This window comes from Dermochelys coriacea, chromosome 9 (genome assembly GCF_009764565.3).
Source record: "Dermochelys coriacea isolate rDerCor1 chromosome 9, rDerCor1.pri.v4, whole genome shotgun sequence".
NCBI classification, from domain to species: domain Eukaryota; kingdom Metazoa; phylum Chordata; order Testudines; family Dermochelyidae; genus Dermochelys; species Dermochelys coriacea.
Window position 1 is genome coordinate 36,203,679 of NC_050076.1, and position 21,193 is coordinate 36,224,871.

General features: G+C 43.0%; 1 long non-coding RNA gene across 1 annotated transcript in view; it reads left to right on the forward strand.

The window, feature by feature from the left end:
• The window catches only part of LOC119860968, a 154,632-nt gene extending 148,731 nt beyond the window's left edge, over positions 1-5,901 (forward strand). Inside the window, exon 5 of the long non-coding RNA XR_006274224.1 lies at positions 5,343-5,901. This is a non-coding gene — a long non-coding RNA (uncharacterized LOC119860968). The remainder of the gene's footprint in view (positions 1-5,342) is intronic.
• The last annotated feature ends 15,292 nt before the right edge of the window (positions 5,902-21,193 follow it).

Sequence of the window (21,193 nt, forward strand, 5' to 3'; positions counted from 1 at the left end):
ACAGACGGGACACCAGCGGTGGAGGGTGCTCCACATGGACTGAGCTAATTCCCATAGTCACCAGTAGGAGGCGCTGTGGTGGTGAGTTCCAACCCCCATCACACTCCATTTAAAATCATCCACTGATAGTTAGAATATTCTCATAAATCTGTACTGTAAACTAATTCACAACAGAGGAGGCTTTTCCTAGGATACTTGCTGAACTCTGCTTGATCTGTTTAAAACTGGCTGACAGCAGGTTACCTTTGCTTTGAAAAGGGTTTTGTGTTTGTTTTGTTTTACATTGGTTAACACTGTGGCCCTATGCTCTGGCTCTCTAGCTGGTACCAGGCCTCCAGAGTCCATAACATAATAGAACAATAGGGTGTTGCTGGTATCAGACTTTGTGCCCTTTCCATAGCTGAGTCTCCCCACTGTAACACCTTCAAGTGTATATCACTTATGCAGTGAACTGGAAGCTCTGAATCTAGGTTAGCAACAAATGATTTCCACTCATCTGCCCATACACTAGAATTGGAAACGAGACCTAAGAGGCCTACTACAAACCATTTGCTTACAACTCCTCTTCAAGTTTCTGATGATGCTTAACACCAGGCCTTTAGGAGGCAAAGCAGATACCTTACTGGCACATGTAGTATTAAAATAAGTGAAGAGCCATGAAGCACGCACACATTGAAATCAAAATTATACAACAATGCAAGTTATCTGATAAAGGGGAAGGACGCTATTGTGTAGTCTCAATTGAGTTTTTGTGCACACACCCATGTATCACTGATACTTGTATGTTGGCATGAGTCCCAGAGACATGTATCAGTAGGCAAATTGTAGGTGTGGGATCAAAGGTACATGATAAATACTTATAATATGGCTCTACAATTTATCACATGGCTATCTATCATCACCACATACATGACATCTGTCCCCATCTGCTCACTCACATGCCTGGTTCTTTTAAATTCTTCATGTCCTGCACTGGATTTCTTGCCCTGTAGGGTGGATTTCATTTGACTAACATGAGTTCCTGTAAAAATGGCATTCCTTTCCCATGAGACAGGAGGCAATTTAGAGGGCCAGGACTGTTGATAAAGAATCACATCACATACAGTATCTAAGTCTGTGCATGAGTAGAGAGAATTCAGTATACAAGCTAAAAAGATGCACATCTGTGTCATCCCACTCTGGAGAGCTCCGAGGCACAATTCAGGTCTCAACCCTGCATAAGAGAAGGAAACATCACCGCGTACTCAGGTCTGGTAAATGCTCCCTGCAAGAGAAAAGGAATAACAAAGAAATAAGACTGTCCAGAGACTTTCAAGAGCCAGTGACTGCTGCTGAGGCCAGAGGAAGGACTGCCACATAGAGAAGAGTGGGTGCACCTGACCTGCTTGTGAAACTACTAAAGAAAAAAGACAGGAGAGAGTCAAGAACAGGGAATCCTAAAAGCAGAAGGAACCAGGGAACAAAGGAAGACGGAACTGGAGCTTTCCCCTGCCCCCTCCCCCCTCCCCCCCCGCCATCTTTTGTATCTGAGGGAAAGGGCAAAGACACCAAAACTTTTACTAAGTTTGGTAAATGTGCTTTTGGTGAACTCAGGTACGCTGAAATCTGCTTAGGCTGAAGTGGAATTTAAAGTCCAAAATTACATTAGTACAATTCAAGGGACTTTCATTCTGCTCACAGTAAAGTTTCCTTGACCTATAACCCAGCCACACTCGCAAGTGCTGCATTCCAGAAAGATTAACACATCTTCCTACTCCTATTGCTCAGCTAGAGCAATATGGGAAGAGGAAAAGAAGTAAAGAATTTTTTCTGGAATCTGCATGAGTTCCAGGTGGTAAAGAGAAGGCCTGTACAGAGGTGAAGATGTTGTGGCTGGTAGGGTGAAGAGGATGCTTTAGGGTGCTGGATCAGTGTGCTCTATCTTTTCCCAGAGGGCAATAAAATAGAGCATTGTACATCCTGGCTTGACTCAGAACAAATATCCATGGTCCTTTGAACTGTGTAAGTCCTGTGGTAAGGCCTTTCATTACATGATCACATTTTCTCCCCCTCACGACCTTTTTTTGGGTGAGGGGAGGAAGGAAGGAGGCTGCTGAGTTTATTATCGGTTGCATCACTGATTTCAGTTTTAATGTATGGCAAAGGTAGCTAGAGCTCTGGAAAGGTAACTTTTCATAAAATCCTAGAAGATCAGTGTTGGAAGAGACCTCGGAAGGTCATCTAGTCCAATCCCCTGCTCAAAGCAGAACCAATCCCAACTAAATCATCCTAGCCAGGGCTTTGTCAAGCCGGGCCTTAAAAACCTCTAAGGAGGGAGATTCCACCACCTCCCTAAGTAACCCATTCCAGTGCTTCACCACCCTCCTAATGAAATAGTTTTTCCTAATATCCAACTGCGACCTCCCCCACTACAACTTGAGACCATTGCTCCTTGTTCTGTCATCTGCCATCACTGAGAACAGCCGAGCTCCATCATCTTTGGAAACCCCCTTCAGGTAGTTGATGGCTGCTATCAAATCCCCCCTCACTCTTCTCTTCTGCAGACTAAATAAGCCCAGTTTCCCTCAGCCTCTCATAAGTCATGTGCCCCAGCCCCCTAATCACTTTCATTGCCCTCCTCTGGACTATCTGCAATTTGTCCACATACTTTCTGTAGTGGGGGACCTAAAACTGGATACAGTACTCCAGATGTGGCCTCACCAATGCCGAATAGAGGGGAATAAACACTTCCCTCGATCTGCTGGCAGTGCTCCTACTAATGCAGCCCAATATCCCTTTAGCCTTCTTGGCAACAAGGGCACACTGACACATCTTTTTTTAATGTATTAATATACATATGTATTATATACATTTACATTTTGAGCATAGCATATAAACATGTTCCACTCATCTTTTTTCTCAGACATTGAAAAGTGGGGAAGAATTTGAGTTCCTCAGTTACCTGACCTACTCGGTTATTTTTATATTGTATTTGCTGCACAGAGGATTTATGTGGAAGTTATCCCAAGGGTACTTAGAGCATATAAACAGGCACGCTCTTTAGCATTTCTGCAAAGCCAAACAAATAAATAACACTGGACGATATGTTTGCCACATACAGTATTTAACAAAGGTGAATTCAGCATGTAGAAGCATAGCAATGTTTTCTATGCCAACTATAGATGGTTTCTTGTGTGTGTGTGTGTGTGTGTGTGTGTGTGTGTGTGTGTGTATAAATAGACTGCTATGGATTATGCCACTAGGCTGGTTGTTTGTTCATGAGGCATAGCCATATGATCTATTCATCACATACGAGGCCATTGAAGTCAGTTGGAGTTGTAGGTGCCCAGCACCTCTGGAAACTCAGGCCTGAGGGGTCTCAAGTTGGCTGCTCAAAAATGGAGACACTCAAAACTAGAGGCTACTTCTGAAAATGTCAATGCCTTTGCTCCCTATGAACTTGAATTGAACCCAGACCTTACAAAATTGGGGATGTTAAAACAAAAAGACATCTGAGTGGTAACCATGACAACAATATTTCCAAAAATGATTTGTATATCCAAGACTTATACATTCAGGGAGAGAGAGCACATGATGGTGTGCACTTATCAGCATCCATTTGTGCTGTGTGCATTAGCCAGGAGTTAGTTATGCAGGTCTTCCCAAATACCCTACTAATTTGTCGGACATATTTGTCTTCTCACCTTGGGCTCCCACTTCCAAGTAGAGCTGGTAAAAAAAAATTCTGCATTTCATTTTTAAAATTTTTTTTGTCAACATTTTGGGGGGGGGGGAGGAAAATTTTTTTTCCCAAAGTTCACCCTATTTTCCAACAAGCCATAGAGCTGGTTGCAACATTTTGAAATTCGATGCAAGAAAGCTGGACGAATTGTTCACAAAAAAAGTTCTGTCTGAAAAATAAGAACGTTTTTCACAACTGTTTGTTAAAGGAAAGTTTAGTCTCTCTACTCCAAGTATTTGATCTCTTTCCTTGAACTGCCAATACAGTTGGGAGCTAGGAGGAGAGGGTTTGTAATGCAGGTCCTTGTGGACACGGAGGTAAAATGTTTTATATCCCATTCTTGTGTTCTCACCCAGGACATTGAGAAACTGAACCCTTACTGTCAACTTAGACAGAAAAAAAAAAATCTCATTTTCCCAACCCCACCCCAATACCTTGCAAATTAGCGTTTTAAATAAGGGTTTTCTAATCTTTAATTAGTATCACAAATACTCCATTGCATGCACATTCCTCCAGTGAAAGGTTGTATAGAATGAGTCACTGAGTTCTGTATGTCCTGTGGGACTGTGTGAAGAGTACATGCTACCCTTGGATATATTGAACAAAGGCCAAATTCTTGGCTGTCATTTTTCAGGGCTGGAGTACTTTTAATAATTAAAAAAAAAAGTAGGTGCAGGGCTGAAGTCTGCATACTGACAAGGCTTCTTGGGTGGCAACAGGGGTAAGGTTTTAGGTAGCTCTAGAATGTCTGAAGAGTTAGGCTAGTGACTGTTAATACTACATTGCGTTTAACACCACCTTTTGTTTTCATTGTGAAGCATCCTTACTGCACTTACTATTTCTGTTGAGCTGTACTTTGTCACTGTAAACACAATGTTCATGCTTCCCACAACAATTACAGGGAAGAAATGATTCTGATAGAATCTGGAGTAAATTTGCTTACATACATTAGTCCAGTCAAGAAGTCTCATTCCATTAACTAACCTCAGCCCCTCTAGTTAGAATGAGCCCTATTTTATTAAAGCGAACAGATAAATGATATGTAGACCCTAATCCTCAGGCTGCCCCAACTATACTTGACATAAGATGCAACCCCAAGGGTTGAAGTAATCTTTGTTTCCCTGATTCCTAAGGCTGGTGTGTGACCCAGAGTCACTTAGAACAGCCTCTGTGCTGCTCTCTGTTACATTGATTTGTAATGGTACCCTGGGGATAATTGACGAACAGAGCATTACACCCACGTCCCTTTCTTTATCCCACACATCCTTACTCTCGGGGATTCTTCCAGGTTGGGAACTAGAGAAGCTGTATATCTGGAACAACACAAAGGGGCCATATCAAGGCTGAGGATTTGACACAAAATCCCACAACTATACAAAATTTGTGAGGATGAAAATTGTTTGTGGAGGAGAGCTGTGGCCTCTAAAGATCCTGTCTTGCTCCCTTTCTGGTTCGTTCCCAATGTAACTTCTCAGCTAACTAGTTATGTCTAATGTGCTATTAATGTGGGTTCTGAGCAGCATACTGCATACATCTATAGCACCTTTTACCTGAAGAGCTCTATGAACTGTATGAACATGAATTCATTTAGTCTTGGAATATGTCGAATTCCGTTTTACAGATAAGGAAACTGAAGCAGTGAGAGTAAATGACTTCTCCAGAGTGACACAAAGCATTTATGGCAGAGCAGGAAATAGAAGGTATGCCCCCCTCCTGCCCTTTTGTTTGAAACAGAAGCCCATATTTCCTCCCATCCTCAGGAGTGTGGTACCTCTGAGAGGAAGGTGTGGGTTTTTTTGTTTTGTTTTTTAAATTTAATGGTTCAAGCTGGATAAGCTCTTAAATTAGAGATCTCTGGGGAGCACTTAGATGGGACAGGGAGCTAGCTTTGTTGGTGCTTTAGAAGGAGTGATGGAGACTCTTCATTTTATCTGGATTGTCCCAAATTACCAGCCACTTGTCTTGGAGTGAAGACCATCCTACAGCTGTTGGAGAGACAGGAATCTATACCAGGATACTAAAAAAGTATCTCAGTATCTTTATCAGGTACTTGTGGAGCTAAGAAAACCAGTGTTAAAAGGCACAATTAAGGGGACTAATGCATATGGTTAATTAGCCATAGAAATTATACCATGAGACCTTAATGCAATAAGTCCTGGATACTTTAACCTACAAAAGAGCCTTTTCTTAACCAGTGGAAGACCTTCCAAACTACGCTTCCATCCTCCAAATGTAGCTTAGGGCCCTTCCTTTCTTTTAGCCACGAACCCAAGTTGCTAGCCGGGCTCAGGCTCTGTTGTGTCTCTGCAGTAGAAGCACATGCCCCTGGCCTGTGGCCAATGACATGAACTCTCCACTTGAGTGGCATTCACATCCTCCAGCGGGAAGAGAGCTGGCAGCATGATGTCAGGGGTGGAATGTCTTACCAGCTCTCTAATCGGTCTGAGGGCAAAGAGGGCAGCTATTGCTCTCTGTCTGTCCCCTCATCAGCTGGGGCTCAGAGGGCAGGTCTGGCCTCTTCTCAGCTTTGCTGCTGCTAAGTGGAGTGGGGCTTCACACCCCCCCCCCCGCTGGAGCATAACTGTCCCCAGAAAGTCTTGTTATCATCATTATTTGACATTTATGTGGTGGTAGTGCCTGAATATCTATTAAGACATTTGAACCTTAATCCAGTCTCTGGTAAATTTTGGGGCTGCAGAACCCTAGTAAGGATCACTCCTCCCACAAGCCATGAAGGTTTTTAGGGGACAGGAAGCTGCCTGACTTCAACACCTACTCCTCCATGGACAAGTAAGCCTGGAAAAATGCTCCTTTTCTGGTTCATTCCCAAACTAAGCATAGGTAGACAGATGCCAATGAAACCTTAGAATAGTAGTTGGCTAGGGAACTAGGCTGCCCTAGCAACCACATATGAGCAGGGATGCTGCATAATGTCTGCATGCTGCATAATGCTGCATAATCAGTCTGATCATACAACTGATGGGGCATCAGACTGATGGGGCATCTATACTCCTGTCCTTTCCATAGGAGCTGCTGCTGCAGGGGTGAAATGTTTCCACAGTCTAGCTGACCCAGTGAGGGAGGAGGATTCTTGACCCCTTAAATATTCTTTAATATCTTTGTTGGAGCAGTGGCCTTTTCCCATGTCTGCCTGAAGCTACAAGATGGGCAACCTGCCCCATAGAGAACTGAAGCTCTGTCCAAAGGAGTATATATCAAAAGTCAGGTTTAGGGAGGAGTGAGGGAATAGGGGGCTAGGGACTGAGGGCTAAAAATCATACTGGGGGAGCAGTTCCAGTTGTACAGAAACCTTCTTGATCCATGGTTTGGTTTGTAGCCACCACAATGCACGTGTTTTTTCTATTTTAATATGCATGTATTGGTATATGTGAAGGTTAGGTCACGTGTTGTATACCTTATGTCCCAAGGTGAATTCTTTTCAGATGGCTGCTACAGGTCACATGATGCCTGCAGGGCCAAAGGCTCTTGGAGATGTGTTGTTCATTAACTTGATCATAAATGCTACAAACATGAATTTCCAGGAAAGCCAGCAGGGAAGGCCCACTCCCAGCCCTTGAAAACAAATGCTGCAGGATTCAGTTTGCATAACCCCCTTATGAACTGAACTCTGTAGAATCTGTTCACTAGGTCTGATCATTAATGATCCCTAATCACAGCTACCAATCCATGGCTCTCTTTTTGTAAAGTATGGAAGTTAACACTTAGGGGGCAGATGGGGGAGGGTCCTCGTGAAATCAAATTAATCATACTGTCTATGCTTTCTACCAGGGAATTCTTCATTCCTGTCCCAAATTACTGTGGGATGTTAATGTTGCTGTTAAACAGCTGATTTGTTTCACAGTAGAAGTGGCGAATGAAGTGCTCCTTAGAGTGAACCTTGCATACTTCACAAGAATGGTGTGAAATGTATCTTGTTAATATTTGTAAAGCGCTTTGACATCCTCAGAGGAATCACAGTAAAGCCAAACAATTATTTATTACTATTATAATCAACAATCTGCTTTATCTATATAAATATTATATAATTTTTGTTAGTGCAGCTTAAATGAGTTTATGTGAGAGTGATTGTTTGCTGCTTTTTCCAGATTATTATGATGTATTTTTTCCCATGTATTCTCAGTTCTCCAGCAAATTCATAAAAAGAAATGATCTGAGATTTTAATGGTTTGAGGTCTTTTTTTTTTTTTATCGTGCATATTTTTATACAGTCTTCGATGGAGCATGTATTCATAGTGAGCACACTTCTTTGGATTCAACCCTTGAAGCTAGGGGCAAAGATCAGTGCAATGTAGAATTCAACTGTGTGTTTTTTTTTGTTTTGTTTAAGGAGAAAAAAAAGGACTGCTGAATTTAAGTGTTTGAGTATATCTGGTTGACTGAACTATTTCCTCAAGGAAGTATTCATTCAGTCAATGTCCTGAAGGGTTAAGAAAACAGAAACCCATAGTTTTACTGAGTTATGTATGTTGCCCAGGGAACCATAGCTGGAATGTTTAAAGGTGTTGTTTCTCCCCAAACCCACAGGAGTGTAGCTTGAGTGTCCAGTGTGTTCTAATCCTTGCAATTAGCTGCTGTGTGGTGGGGCTTATGGGGCTGGATCAGACTAAATGACTGCCAGCGGTGCTAGGTAAAATTCCCACCATGCTGGATGGATTTAGCTTAGCATCATACTCATTGCATATGTGAATCAGAACCACAAGAAAAAGGGATCTTATTAAAAATCTTCCCTTTCCCTTGGCCCCAGGGACTGCTTTGGTAAATATAGCTCCATGTAGTTAATGAATTTCTACAATACATCAAAATTCAGTTTAAAGCAACATTAATGTTGAGGAGGTGCTTAGCAGCTGTGCCACCTAGCCTATTACAACAGGTCAAATTCTATTCAGAGTTGCTAGTGTAAACCCAGAGGAAACTCCACTGGTCCAATACAAGAGGCGATTTTAGTCTTATATGCCTCTTTCTTTCATTTTAATGGTCAGGCTCACCATGTTGCCTGTGGATTGGCAGATTTGCTTCTCAGCAGCTAAAACTAAATGACCACTTCTAACTCTGACCACAGACCACATGTGGAGTTTTAGTGTCACCTGAATCTTCCAGGAGCTTGGGAGCAACAATAACAAACTCAATTTCCTCCAGATTGTCTCATGGTAACATCCACTCTTGACTGGAGGTCAGAAAATATTGGGAAAAAGTGAAAACTGCCAAAAGCCAAGCAGAGTTGGACCTTGTAAAGGAAATTAAAACCAATAGTAAAAGGCTCTATAGCTATATAAATAAAAAGAAAACAAGGAAAGAAGTGGGACCACTAAGCATTGAGGATGGGGTGGAGATTAAAGATAACCTAGGCATGGCTCAACACCTAATTGAATACTTTTCCTAACTTTTTAATAAGTGTAATGAGGAGCTTGGGGTAATGGTGGCTAATGAAAATGAGGATATGGAAGTAAAAATTACTACATCAGAGGGGAAGCCAAACTCAAACAGCTTAATGGGACTAAATCAAGGGGGCCTGGGTAATCTCTAACCAAGAATATTAAAGGAACTGGCACATGAAATTGCAAGCCCAATTTCAAGGATTTTTAATGAATCTGTAAACTTGGGGGTTGTACTCTGTGACTAAATTATTAATATAGTACCTATTTTGAAGAAAGTTGATCCAGAAAACTACAGCATTGTTAGTTTGACCTCACTTGTATGCACGGTCTTAGAACAAATTTTGAAAGAGAAAGTAGTTAAGGATATAGAGGTAAATGATGATTGGGATAAAATACAACATGGGTTTACAAAAGGTAGATCATGCCAGACTACTCTGATAACTTTCTTTGAGAAGATAACTGATTTTTATTTTATTTTTTTTTTAAGATCAGTGGCTCCCAAACTTGTTCCGCCGCTTGTGCAGGGAAAGCCCCTGGCAAGCCGGGCCAGTTTGTTTACCTGCCGCGTCCACAGGTTCGGCTGATCGCGGCTCCCAGTGACCGCGTTTCGCTGCTTCAGGCCAATGGGAACTGCTGGAAGCAGCATGGGCCAAGGGGCGTACTGGCTGTCACTTCCAGCAGCTCCCATTAGCCTGGAACAGTGAACTGCAGCTACTGGGAGCTGCGATCGGCCAAACCTGTGGACACAGCAGGTAAACAAAGCGGCCCGGCCCACCAGGGGCTTTCCCCGCACAAGCGGCAGAACAAGTTTGGGAACCACTGTTCTAGATAAAAGAAATGGAGTAGAGCTAATCTACCTGGATTTCAGTAAGGCATTTCATACTGTTCCACATGGGAAATTATTAGTTAAATTGGAGAAGATAAGGACCAATATGAGACTCGAAAGGTGGATCAGGAATTGGTTAAAGGGGAGACTACAATTGGTCATACTGAAAGGTGAACTGTCAGGCTAGAGGGAGGTTACTTTTCGAGTTCCTCAAGGATTGTCTTGGAACCAATCTTATTAATATTTTTATTAATGAACTTTGCACAAAAAGTAGGAGTGTGCTAATTAAATTTGCGGATGACACAAAGTTGGGAGGTATTGCCAATACTGAGGAGGACCAGAATATCATACAAGAAGATCTGGATGACCTTCTAAATTGGAGTAATAGAAATGGGATGAAATTTAATAATGCAAAGTGCAAGGCCATGAATTTAGGGACTAACAAAAAGAATTTTATCAGTGGGAAGCAATAGAGAAGGAGAACGACCTGGATGTATTGCTTGATCACAGTATGACTATGAGTCATCAAAGTGATCTGGCCATGAAAAAGGCTAATATGATGCTAGGATGCATCAGGCGAAGTATTTCCAGTAGCGACAGGGAAGTGTTAGTACTGTTTTACAAGGCACTGGTGAGATCTTATCTGGAATACCATGTGCAATTCTGGTCTCCCATATTTAATAAAGATAAACTCAAACTGGAACAGGTGCAGAGAAGGGCTACTAGGATGGTCCGAGGAATGGAAAACCTACCTTATGGGAGCAGAATCAAACAGTTGGGCTTGGTTAGCCTAACAAAGCAAAGGCTGAGAGGAGATCTGATTGCTCTCTATAAATACATCAGAGGAATAAATACCGGGGAGGGAGAGAAGTTATTTAAGTTAAGCACCAAATGTTGACACAAGAACAAATGGATATAAACTGGACATCAATAACTTTAGGTTTGAAATTAGACAAACGTTTCTGACCATCAGAAAAGTGAAGTTCTGGAACAGCCTTCCAAGGGGAGTAGTGGAAGCAAAAACCTAACTAGCTTCAAGACTGAACCTGATAAGTTTATGGAGGGGATGATATGATGAAACTGCTACAATAGCATATAGCCAATCTGTGATAGCTAGCAGAAAATATCTCCAATGGCTAGTGATGGGACACTAGATGGGGAGGGCTCTGAATTATTATTACAGAGAATTCTGTTCCAGGTGTCGGTTGGGTCTTGCTGAAATGGTCAGAGTCCAACTGACCACCATACTTTGAGTCTAGAAGGAATTTCCCCTGGGTCAGATTGGCATTGACCCTGGAGGTTTTTTTGCCTTCCTCTGCAGCATGTGGCCTGGGTCATTTGCAGGTTTAAACTAGTGTAACTGGTGTATCCTCTGCACCTTGAAGTCTTTAAATCATGATCTGAGGACTTCAGTCGCTCAGCCAGAGGTTAGGGGTCTATTACAGGTGTGGATGGGTGAGGTTTTGTGGCCTGAAATGTGCAGGAAGTCAGACTAGATGATCATGGTGGTCCCTGCGAGCCTTAAAGTCTATGAGACTGTCAAGGCAAGGCTGCTGCTATGCTTCTCCATAAGTGGTATGACACTTCTTGATATTTGAGCTAGGGTTCTCCGCAGTTAACTCCACTACCATGTCAACCTGTCTGCGCTTTGCATGGTTTGTCTCTTTTTTTTTTTTTTTTTTTTCTTCCTCCTCAGGTGGAAGGACCCAGGGTATATTAAAGTATAGAGTCCTTACAGGCAGCCACAATACAGTGCTCTTGAACATAGATTTCAGAGTAGCAGCCATGTTAGTCTGTATTCGCAAAAAGAAAAGGAGTACTTGTGGCACCTTAGAGACTAACAGATTTATTAGAGCATAAGCTTTCGTGAGCTACAGCTCACTTCATCGGATGCATTTGGTGGAAAAAACAGAGGAGAGATTTATATACACACACAGAGAACATGAAACAATGGGTTTATCAAACACCCTGTAAGGAGAGTGATCACTTAAGATAAGCCATCACCAGCAGCGAGGGGGGGGGGAAAGGAGGAAAACCTTTCATGGTGACAAGCAAGGTAGGCTAATTCCAGCAGTTAACAAGAATATCAGAGGAACAGTGGGGAGTGGGGTGGGGGGGAGAAATACCATGGGGAAATAGTTTTACTTTGTGTAATGACTCATCCATTCCCAGTCTCTATTCAAGCCTAAGTTAATTGTATCCAGTTTGCAAATTAATTCCAATTCAGCAGTCTCTCGTTGGAGTCTGTTTTTGAAGCTTTTTTGTTGAAGGATAGCCACTCTTAGGTCTGTAATCGAGTGACCAGAGAGATTGAAGTGTTCTCCAACTGGTTTTTGAATGTTATAATTCTTGACGTCTGATTTGTGTCCATTTGTTCTTTTACGTAGAGACTGTCCAGTTTGGCCAATGTACATGGCAGAGGGGCATTGCTGGCACATGATGGCATATATCACATTGGTAGATGCGCAGGTGAACGAGCCTCTGATAGTGTGGCTGATGTGATTAGGCCCTATGATGGTATCCCCTGAATAGATATGTGGACAGAGTTGGCAACGGGCTTTGTTGCAAGGATAGGTTCCTGGGTTAGTGGTTCTGTTGTGTGGTGTGTGGTTGCTGGAGAGTATTTGCTTCAGATTGGGGGGCTGTTTGTAAGCAAGGACTGGCCTGTCTCCCAAGATCTGTGACCTTGCTTGTCACCATGAAAGGTTTTCCTCCTTTCCCCCCCCCCCGCTGCTGGTGATGGCTTATCTTAAGTGATCACTCTCCTTACAGTGTGTATGATAAACCCATTGTTTCATGTTCTCTGTGTGTATATAAATCTCTCTCACCAAATGCATCCGATGAAGTGAGCTGTAGCTCACGAAAGCTTATGCTCTAATAAATTTGTTAGTCTCTAAGGTGCCACAAGTAATCCTTTTCTTTTTGCGAATACAGACTAACACGGCTGCTACTCTGAAACCTGTCATTATGCAAGGCACTGAATTTAGCCGTATAGAGTGGAAATCTGTCAACTTCATGAAAAAACTCGCACAGATACAGACAGACATCATCTTCCTCTCCAAATGCAAACAGATGGACATCATACCGAAAGGACTGAAGGTAAAAAATCCATTACAATCTACATACCACACAGACTATGCTGACAGCTTGTGCCACACACTCTCAAAGAAACTGCGGAACCACCTGATCAACATCCTCTACAGCAAACAGGGAAAGATTAAGAATGAGCTCTCAAAACTGGATACTCTCATAAAGAACCAACCTTCCACACAAACTTCCTCGTGGCTGGACTTTACAAAAACTAGACAAGCCATTTACAACACACACTTTGCTTCTCTACAAAAGAAAAAGGACACTAAGCTATCTAAGCTACTATATGCCACAAGGGGCCACAACGATGGTTCCCGTAACCCACCCAGCAATATTGTTAATCTATCCAACTATATTCTTAGGACAGATTCTTCTGCTGGGCTATCTCGGGGCCTCTCCTTTTGCCCCTCCACCCCCACGAACATGATACAGTTCTGTGGTGACCCAGAATCCTATTTTCGATGTCTCAGACTCAAGGAATATTTCCAACACACCTCTGACCAACATATTAACCCACAGAGACCTTCCTGCCAACACTACAAAAAGAAGGATTCTGGGTGGACTCCTCCTGAAGGTCGAAACAGCAGCCTGGATTTCTACATAGAGTGCTTCCGCCGACGTGCACGAGCTGAAATTGTGGAAAAGCAGCATCGCTTACCCCATAACCTCAGCCATGCAGACACAGTGCCATCCAAAGCCTCAGAAACAACTCTGACATCATCGGATGCATACTCTGTGTGTGTGTATATAAATCTCTCCTCTGTTTTTTCCATCAAATGCATCCGATGAAGTGAGCTGTAGCTCACGAAAGCTTATGCTCTAATAAATTTGTTAGTCTCTAAGGTGCCACAACTACTCCTTTTCTTTTTGCGAATACAGACTAACACAGCTGCTAGTCTGAACTCTGACATCATAATCAAAAAGGCTGACAAAGGAGGTGCTGTCGTCATCATGAATAGGTCGGAGTATGAACAAGAGGCTACTAGGCAGCTCTCCAACACCACTTTCTACAAGCCATTACCCTCTGATTCCACTGAGAGTTACCAAAAGAAACTACAGCATTTGCTCAAGAAACTCCTTGAAAAAGCACAAGAACAAATCTGCACAGACACACCCCTAGAGCCCCGACCTGGGGTATTCTATCTGCTACCCAAGATCCATAAACCTGGAAATGCTGGACGCCCCATCATCTCAGGCATTGGCACCCTGACAGCAGGATTGTCTGGCTATGTAGACTCCCTCCTCAGGCCCTTCGTTACCAGCACTCCCAGCTATCTTCGAGACACCACTGACTTCCTGAGGAAACTACAGTCCATTGGTGATCTTTCTAAAAACACCATCCTAGCCACTATGGATGTAGAAGCCCTCTACACCAACATTCCACACAAAGATGGACTACAAGCCATCAGGAACAGTATCCCCGATACTGTCACGGCTAACCTGGTGGCTGAACTTTGTGACTTTGTCCTCACCCATAACTATTTCACATTTGGTGACAATGTATACCTTCAAATCAGCGGCACCGCGATGGGTACCCGCATGGCCCCACAGTATGCCAACATTTTTATGGCTGACTTAGAACAAGGCTTCCTCAGCTCTCGTCCCCTAATGCCCCTACTCTACTTGCGCTACATTGATGACATCTTCATCATCTGGACCCATGGAAAAGAAGCTCTTGAGGAATTCCACCATGATTTCAACAATTTCCATCCCACCATCAACCTCAGCCTGGACCAGTCCACACAAGAGATCCACTTCCTGGACACTATGGTGCTAATAAGCGATGGTCACATAACCACCACCCTATATCGGAAACCTACTGACCGCTATTCCTACCTACATGCCTCTAGCTTTCATCCAGATCATACCACTCGATCCATTGTCTACAGCCAAGCGCTACGATATAACCGCATTTGCTCCAACCCCTCAGACAGAGACAAACACCTACAAGATCTCTATCATGCATTCCTACAACTACAGTACCCACCTGCTGAAGTGAAGAAACAGATTGACAGAGCCAGAAGAGTACCCAGAAGTCACCTACTACAGGACAGGCCCAACAAAGAAAACAACAGAACGCCACTAGCCATCACCTTCAGCCCCCAACTAAAACCTCTCCAACGCATCATCAAGGATCTACAACCTATCCTGAAGGACGACCCATCACTCTCACAGATCTTGGGAGACGGGCCAGTCCTTGCTTACAGACAGCCCCCCAATCTGAAGCAAATACTCTCCAGCAACCACACACCACACAACAGAACCACTAACCCAGGAACCTATCCTTGCAACAAAGCCCGTTGCCAACTCTGTCCACATATCTATTCAGGGGATACCATCATAGGGCCTAATCACATCAGCCACACTATCAGAGGCTCGTTCACCTGCGCATCTACCAATGTGATATATGCCATCATGTGCCAGCAATGCCCCTCTGCCATGTACATTGGCCAAACTGGACAGTCTCTACGTAAAAGAACAAATGAACACAAATCAGACGTCAAGAATTACAACATTCAAAAACCAGTCAGAGAACACTTCAATCTCTCTGGTCACTCGATTACCGACCTAAGAGTGGCTATCCTTCAACAAAAAAGCTTCAAAAACAGACTCCAACGAGAGACTGCTGAATTGGAATTAATTTGCAAACTGGATACAATTAACTTAGGCTTGAATAGAGACTGGGAATGGATGAGTCATTACACAAAGTAAAACTATTTCCCCATGGTATTTCTCCCCCCCACCCCACCCCCCACTGTTCCTCTGATATTCTTGTTAACTGCTGGAATTAGCCTACCTTGCTTGTCACCATGAAAGGTTTTCCTCCTTTTCCCCCCCCCCGCTGCTGGTGATGGCTTATCTTAAGTGATCACTCTCCTTACAGGGTGTTTGATAAACCCATTGTTTCATGTTCTCTGTGTGTGTATATAAATCTCTCCTCTGTTTTTTCCACCAAATGCATCCGATGAAGTGAGCTGTAGCTCACGAAAGCTTACGCTCTAATAAATTTGTTAGTCTCTAAGGTGCCACAAGTACTCCTTTCCTTGAACATAGATACAGCTGAGGTGGTGGAATTCTGTCAGCACTATCCCGTGTTGTTGTTTTGCGTTGTTATACCACTTAACCATACATATTCGTTTTTCTTCAATAGGAGATCAATGGAAAGATCTTTCTCATGGCATTGTCAAAGGGCGTCCATTTGCAAGACAGAGGGCAAAATCCTGGCCCACTGAAGTCAATGGGAGTTTTGCCATTGACTTCAATGAGGTCAGAATTTCACCCTGTCTTTATTTAGTGGGGAAAATGGACAGTGGAAAATACTGTCTTTGTGGACTCATGTGGGTAAACACCCTGGATATCAGTCCATGATGAGGGCATAGAATTCCACCATGTCATTACATCCTGCTTAATCTGTTAGCAGGGAAGTGTTTTCAAAGAACATAGCATGTATTTATCACCAGCTGAACAGGGCACAGATTTTCCAGGCTATGCTCAGACCATGGTTCAGTGTATCATTACTGGCGAGGAAGCCCTTCACTACTATGATGGGAGAATGCAAGAAGCAGGATACCTGTGGGAAATGGCCACCACACATTCTCTAGATTATATTTTGCTGCTTGCCTGAAATTACAAGCCCAGGGTAGGGGGGGGGAAGCATAATAATGATAACATTTAACATTTGTACAGTGCTGTACTTTTTCAAAGCACTGTGCCTACATTAATGCTTATCCTGGTTAACTCCAGAAATGTTTTGAAAATGAATTAGTTGTCCGCACACTCTTTAGAGCCTAGGAAACAATGACAGAATGGTGAAGTGCTTTATTGAAGGTCATACAGTGAGTTAGTTGCAGAGACCAAGGCTAAAGCTCAGACTTCCTGACTCCTAATCCAATGCTTATTTCTCCAGACCACACTGCTTACATCATCCACCTGCCCACCAGCAGGGGGGGGTCAATCTTGGGTCCAAATATGCAGATGTGCATTTTTGTGCAAAAGAAGGCAAGAAATGTTCTAAAATTCTCTAGGCATCCCTCTCTCTCTAACACCCTAAAATTCCCTAGGCTTGCTCATCTTCTTTTTCTCACCTCCATCTTCCTCCTTCTCTCAAGTGTTCCCTTTCACAGTCCAACCTTGCCAAAACCCCAACAGTTTTCTGTAGCCCTATTTATAAAACTTAGGAAACAGAAACAGTTCTCTATTATTTAGGTAACCAATCACATGGCATGAAGAAAGAGTTTGAAAAAAAACATATACCAACTCTGAGCAGTTCATAAACAGGCCATAGGTTGAAAATGGTTCACAGAAAAGTTTTGTAGATCGGTTACAAATAGTGAGCAAATCAGTAAAATTCATAATCTATTGATGGGCATATTTGCAAACACAGAAAGGCACCAAATTCACTGAATACATTAACTGTTGTGACAGGGCAAGGCCAGATGGCTATAGGAAAGTAGTGAGAAAAAGGTATGTTAGCCCCAGGCTAAACAAATCCCTGTTACCATGGTAACCAAATGGCAGTTGCTCCAGGTTAATCAAGACACCTGGGGCCAATTAAGATCCTTCCAGAAAGCAGTGGAGACAGCTAGGTTGATTGGGACACCTGAAGCCAATCAGGGGCTGGCTGAAACTAGTTAAAAACCTCCTACTTAGACAGGTGTTGGGGGGGAGGGGGTGTCAGGAGCTGTAGGAGGAAGCCACACTGCTGGAGAAATGGAGCAGTACCAACCCTATCAGACACAAGAAAGGAGGCCCTGAAGTAAGGGTGACGTAGATATTGAGGAAGTGGGGGCTGCTGTGGGGAAGTGGCCCAGGGAATCGTACTTGTCCTGTTTCGAAAAAGGCAGCTACCAAGAGCTGCTACTATCAGGGTCCCTGGACTGGAGTCCAGAGTAGAGGGTTGGCCCGGGCTGCCTCCTCCACTCCCCGACTAATCACTGAGCCTGGAAGACGACAGAGCATGTGCGAGGGAGGATAGCTTCTCCTCACCTCCCTTGCTGGCTTATGATGAAAATAGCTCAGTAGGCTGTGACCCTTGCTTCTAGAAAAAGAAAGGCTACATGGAGGGTCACAGTGAGCCTCTGAGGCTAGCATAATCTGCCAGGAAGCACGAGACCCACTGAGGCAAGGTTGGAGCTTTGTCACACTGTGGATTGTTCACCTAGCTTTGTTTCAGAGGCAATGACATGTAAACAACAAGGAGCAGAATTTGGTCCATAAAGTCTCTTTCTGAGCCACTTGTCTCCATAAGTCTCTCAAAGAGATCTCTGACAAAGTTGATCATTTAAAAAGGAAAAAAAACAAACAAAAAACCCCAAAACAACTGTTCTGTTCCATTCTGGATTAATGATTCCTAAGTTTTTTAGAAGATCAGTTACTTACTCCATCTCTGTTTTTGTCAAGGATCCACAAGCAGCAAGAGAGGAGCAACCCACAATACTTGCAAAAATAACTTTGTGCAATGGTTTTACGATGCACAGAAATAGGCACTAGGATAAAAACAAACAATTTGGTATGACTGGCAGTCTCTGCTCAAGTGAGGCCTAGTTGTGGAATAGCAGAGTTGCTGTAGAGGTTGGGATTGAGGTGTACTGGCAGGGTCTGTAAACCTTGCTCAAGTGAGTGCTTCATCACTCTCAGATTAATTTTTTTTAAAAAATAGTCTGCTAGAATTTCCCTTCTCAGCTGAATCAGCAAACATCAAAACAAAAGCGGTTACGTGCACTATAACTGGTACTTACAATATGAACGTTAAGGGCTAGTCCCTACAAGATGCTGAGTAACTGGGACCCAGATCCTCAAATGTACTTAGACACCTATCTCCAACCGATATCCCCGTCTGTTGAAGCCAGCCTCTTTTAAGGTGAGGCCCTATGAAAACATTTGGCATTAGAACGGTAGTGCCCTGTGCATGGCCATCCTTGCCTACTGTAGCTGCGGTTAGACATGTATTAAATATGCAGGGTGGGATTGAGGACTTGGGGAATGGCTCTTTTATTCCACTGACTACACTTTTGGGCTTGACTATGCCTTTCAGTCACAGCCACCCAACCCTGGTGCTGGGACAACTTCTGCTGCAGTTCACTTTAGCACCCACCTCTCTTCAAGGGTGCAGCATATGTTCCCCCTGCATTAGGCAATGCAGAGAGGACAGTGAGGCCTGCACCCTTTGGGAAGGCTAGTAGTGCCTATTGGTGCTAGATCTGCATGGTCCTTGCCTTCTTTGAGCAACAGACAGGGAGTTTCTTGTGTCATTCCCTTCCTTACTTTGTCATGGTGAGCAAAACCTGGCCCTTTCATTTTATTGCATGCAGGGAATGCTTTTGTTATGGTCAGTGCACTGATTTATCATTCAGAAGGTTTGTGTTGTCTCTAGAGCCGTTTGGGAGATTTTTATTTCCTGCTAGAATGTTCAGGGAAAAACTGTTCTTATTTGTAGGTTATGCAGCCCTTTGAGTGCCCCTGGATTACACCATAAAAGGAAAAGAAAACTCTGATGTTACTGCCTTATCCATAACTGCTACAATATATAGTTTGTCCTGACTAAATATTGCCAGAACAACAACTATGAGGAGTTCTTGAACCTCTGTCTGGCATAATACTGAAGAGAATACATGAGATTAGTAATAGGCCTGAATCCAAGCACCCTTACAGTTTGGGCAAAAAATTTGGTTTTGGATCTGAACAACGTTGACCAAGGTGTAATCTCTCCTTTAGATCTAATTATTTCCCAATTATTCTCCTTTGTTCTCTTTCATACTTGAAAATGATGTACTCTGGAGCCTTTTAGAATTCTCTTTAGTGATGGTTGGAGAACTTCAGATATTTTAGCCAAGAGCCCCAAAGGTCAGATGCTAATTTGACCTTTAGCCAAACAACTTGCAATACAATAGGTCTGCAAAATGGAGTTGAATATCTTGTAAGAATGATCTTTCTTGTATTGTGTTATTGCGGCTTTTTCCACTTTAAGTCTCGGAAGTGCAGAGAGATGTCAACCTGGGAAAAAGTACATTCTTTTCAAACCTCAAAACAGGTTGGGTTTGCATTTCTGGTTTGGGGGTGTTCTTATTTTATCTAAGTCGCCCATCCTCAATCAATTGATCTGACTATTGTAGATGTCAAAGGTGAGGCTGAACAAAATCTCTGGATGTAGTGTTCTCCCAGGACTGCTGGATCAGTTGTTGCCAGTGATACCCATTTTTATAAAGGGCTGGATCAAAACCCCACATCCAAATTGTAGGTCATTTTTGAAATTTGAGCGCAAATTTGAATTTGGTGGCGTGAGTTGTCTGTCTATTTGTCAGTATTTATTGCAGCCAGGCCCAGTTTGTTTAAGTAACTAATCTTTGAGATTCGACGCATCTCAGAGTATGTTTGTTTCCTCACAAAGCACGGTGCCCTCTTTAAAGTTGTCAAAACCCTTTAACACTAATGTGCCTCAGGCAGCCAAAGCCCCTTGATGTAGTGTGAAATGCTTAATGGTTGAGCGTATTTAAGTTAACATTTTGAATGTGCACAAAACCCTCTGCAACCAGTAGGATACATGATTTTAACAGCATTTAAAAAAAGATGTCCATTAAATGCAAGCATTAGCATTAGTATAGCAGCGAGGATGTTTCTAAAGCAGGTTTGTCAGAGAGAAATGGCAGTTCAGTTTGTTAGTAATATTATTGCAAACTGAATTATGCTGTATCTACCACCCCTACAGTTGATAACTCTCTTCCTGTTAGTTCCAATTAACTAGTTATTGAAAATCCACCAGGATCAGCATCACAATGAATCAAACCTTTCAGCAAATTCAGTTGCTGGCATACATTTTTCCTTTCTGCTAGGCAGTAGCTTTATAGAACAACAACAACAAAAACATGGCCTTTGATTAGCCCCTGCATTTTTACACTAGGATTTGTTTAGCTGACATAAAATGGTAATTCAGGCTTTCAGAGTCAACTCTATAGGGGGCCTCTAAAGGGGGAAGCTCAGACCCCTCAACATGCATTCCCTGTGCCCCCTGAATTAGTTTCAAACAATGCCATTTTAACTCCCTTTAGAAGAAACCCCCACCAACCTTTATACAGGCCACCCTATGCCATGAAACCTAGTCCCTGCCCTGAAGGCATTCAGGATCCTTTGAAATGGAAAATTTATGCTATACTGAAATCATTG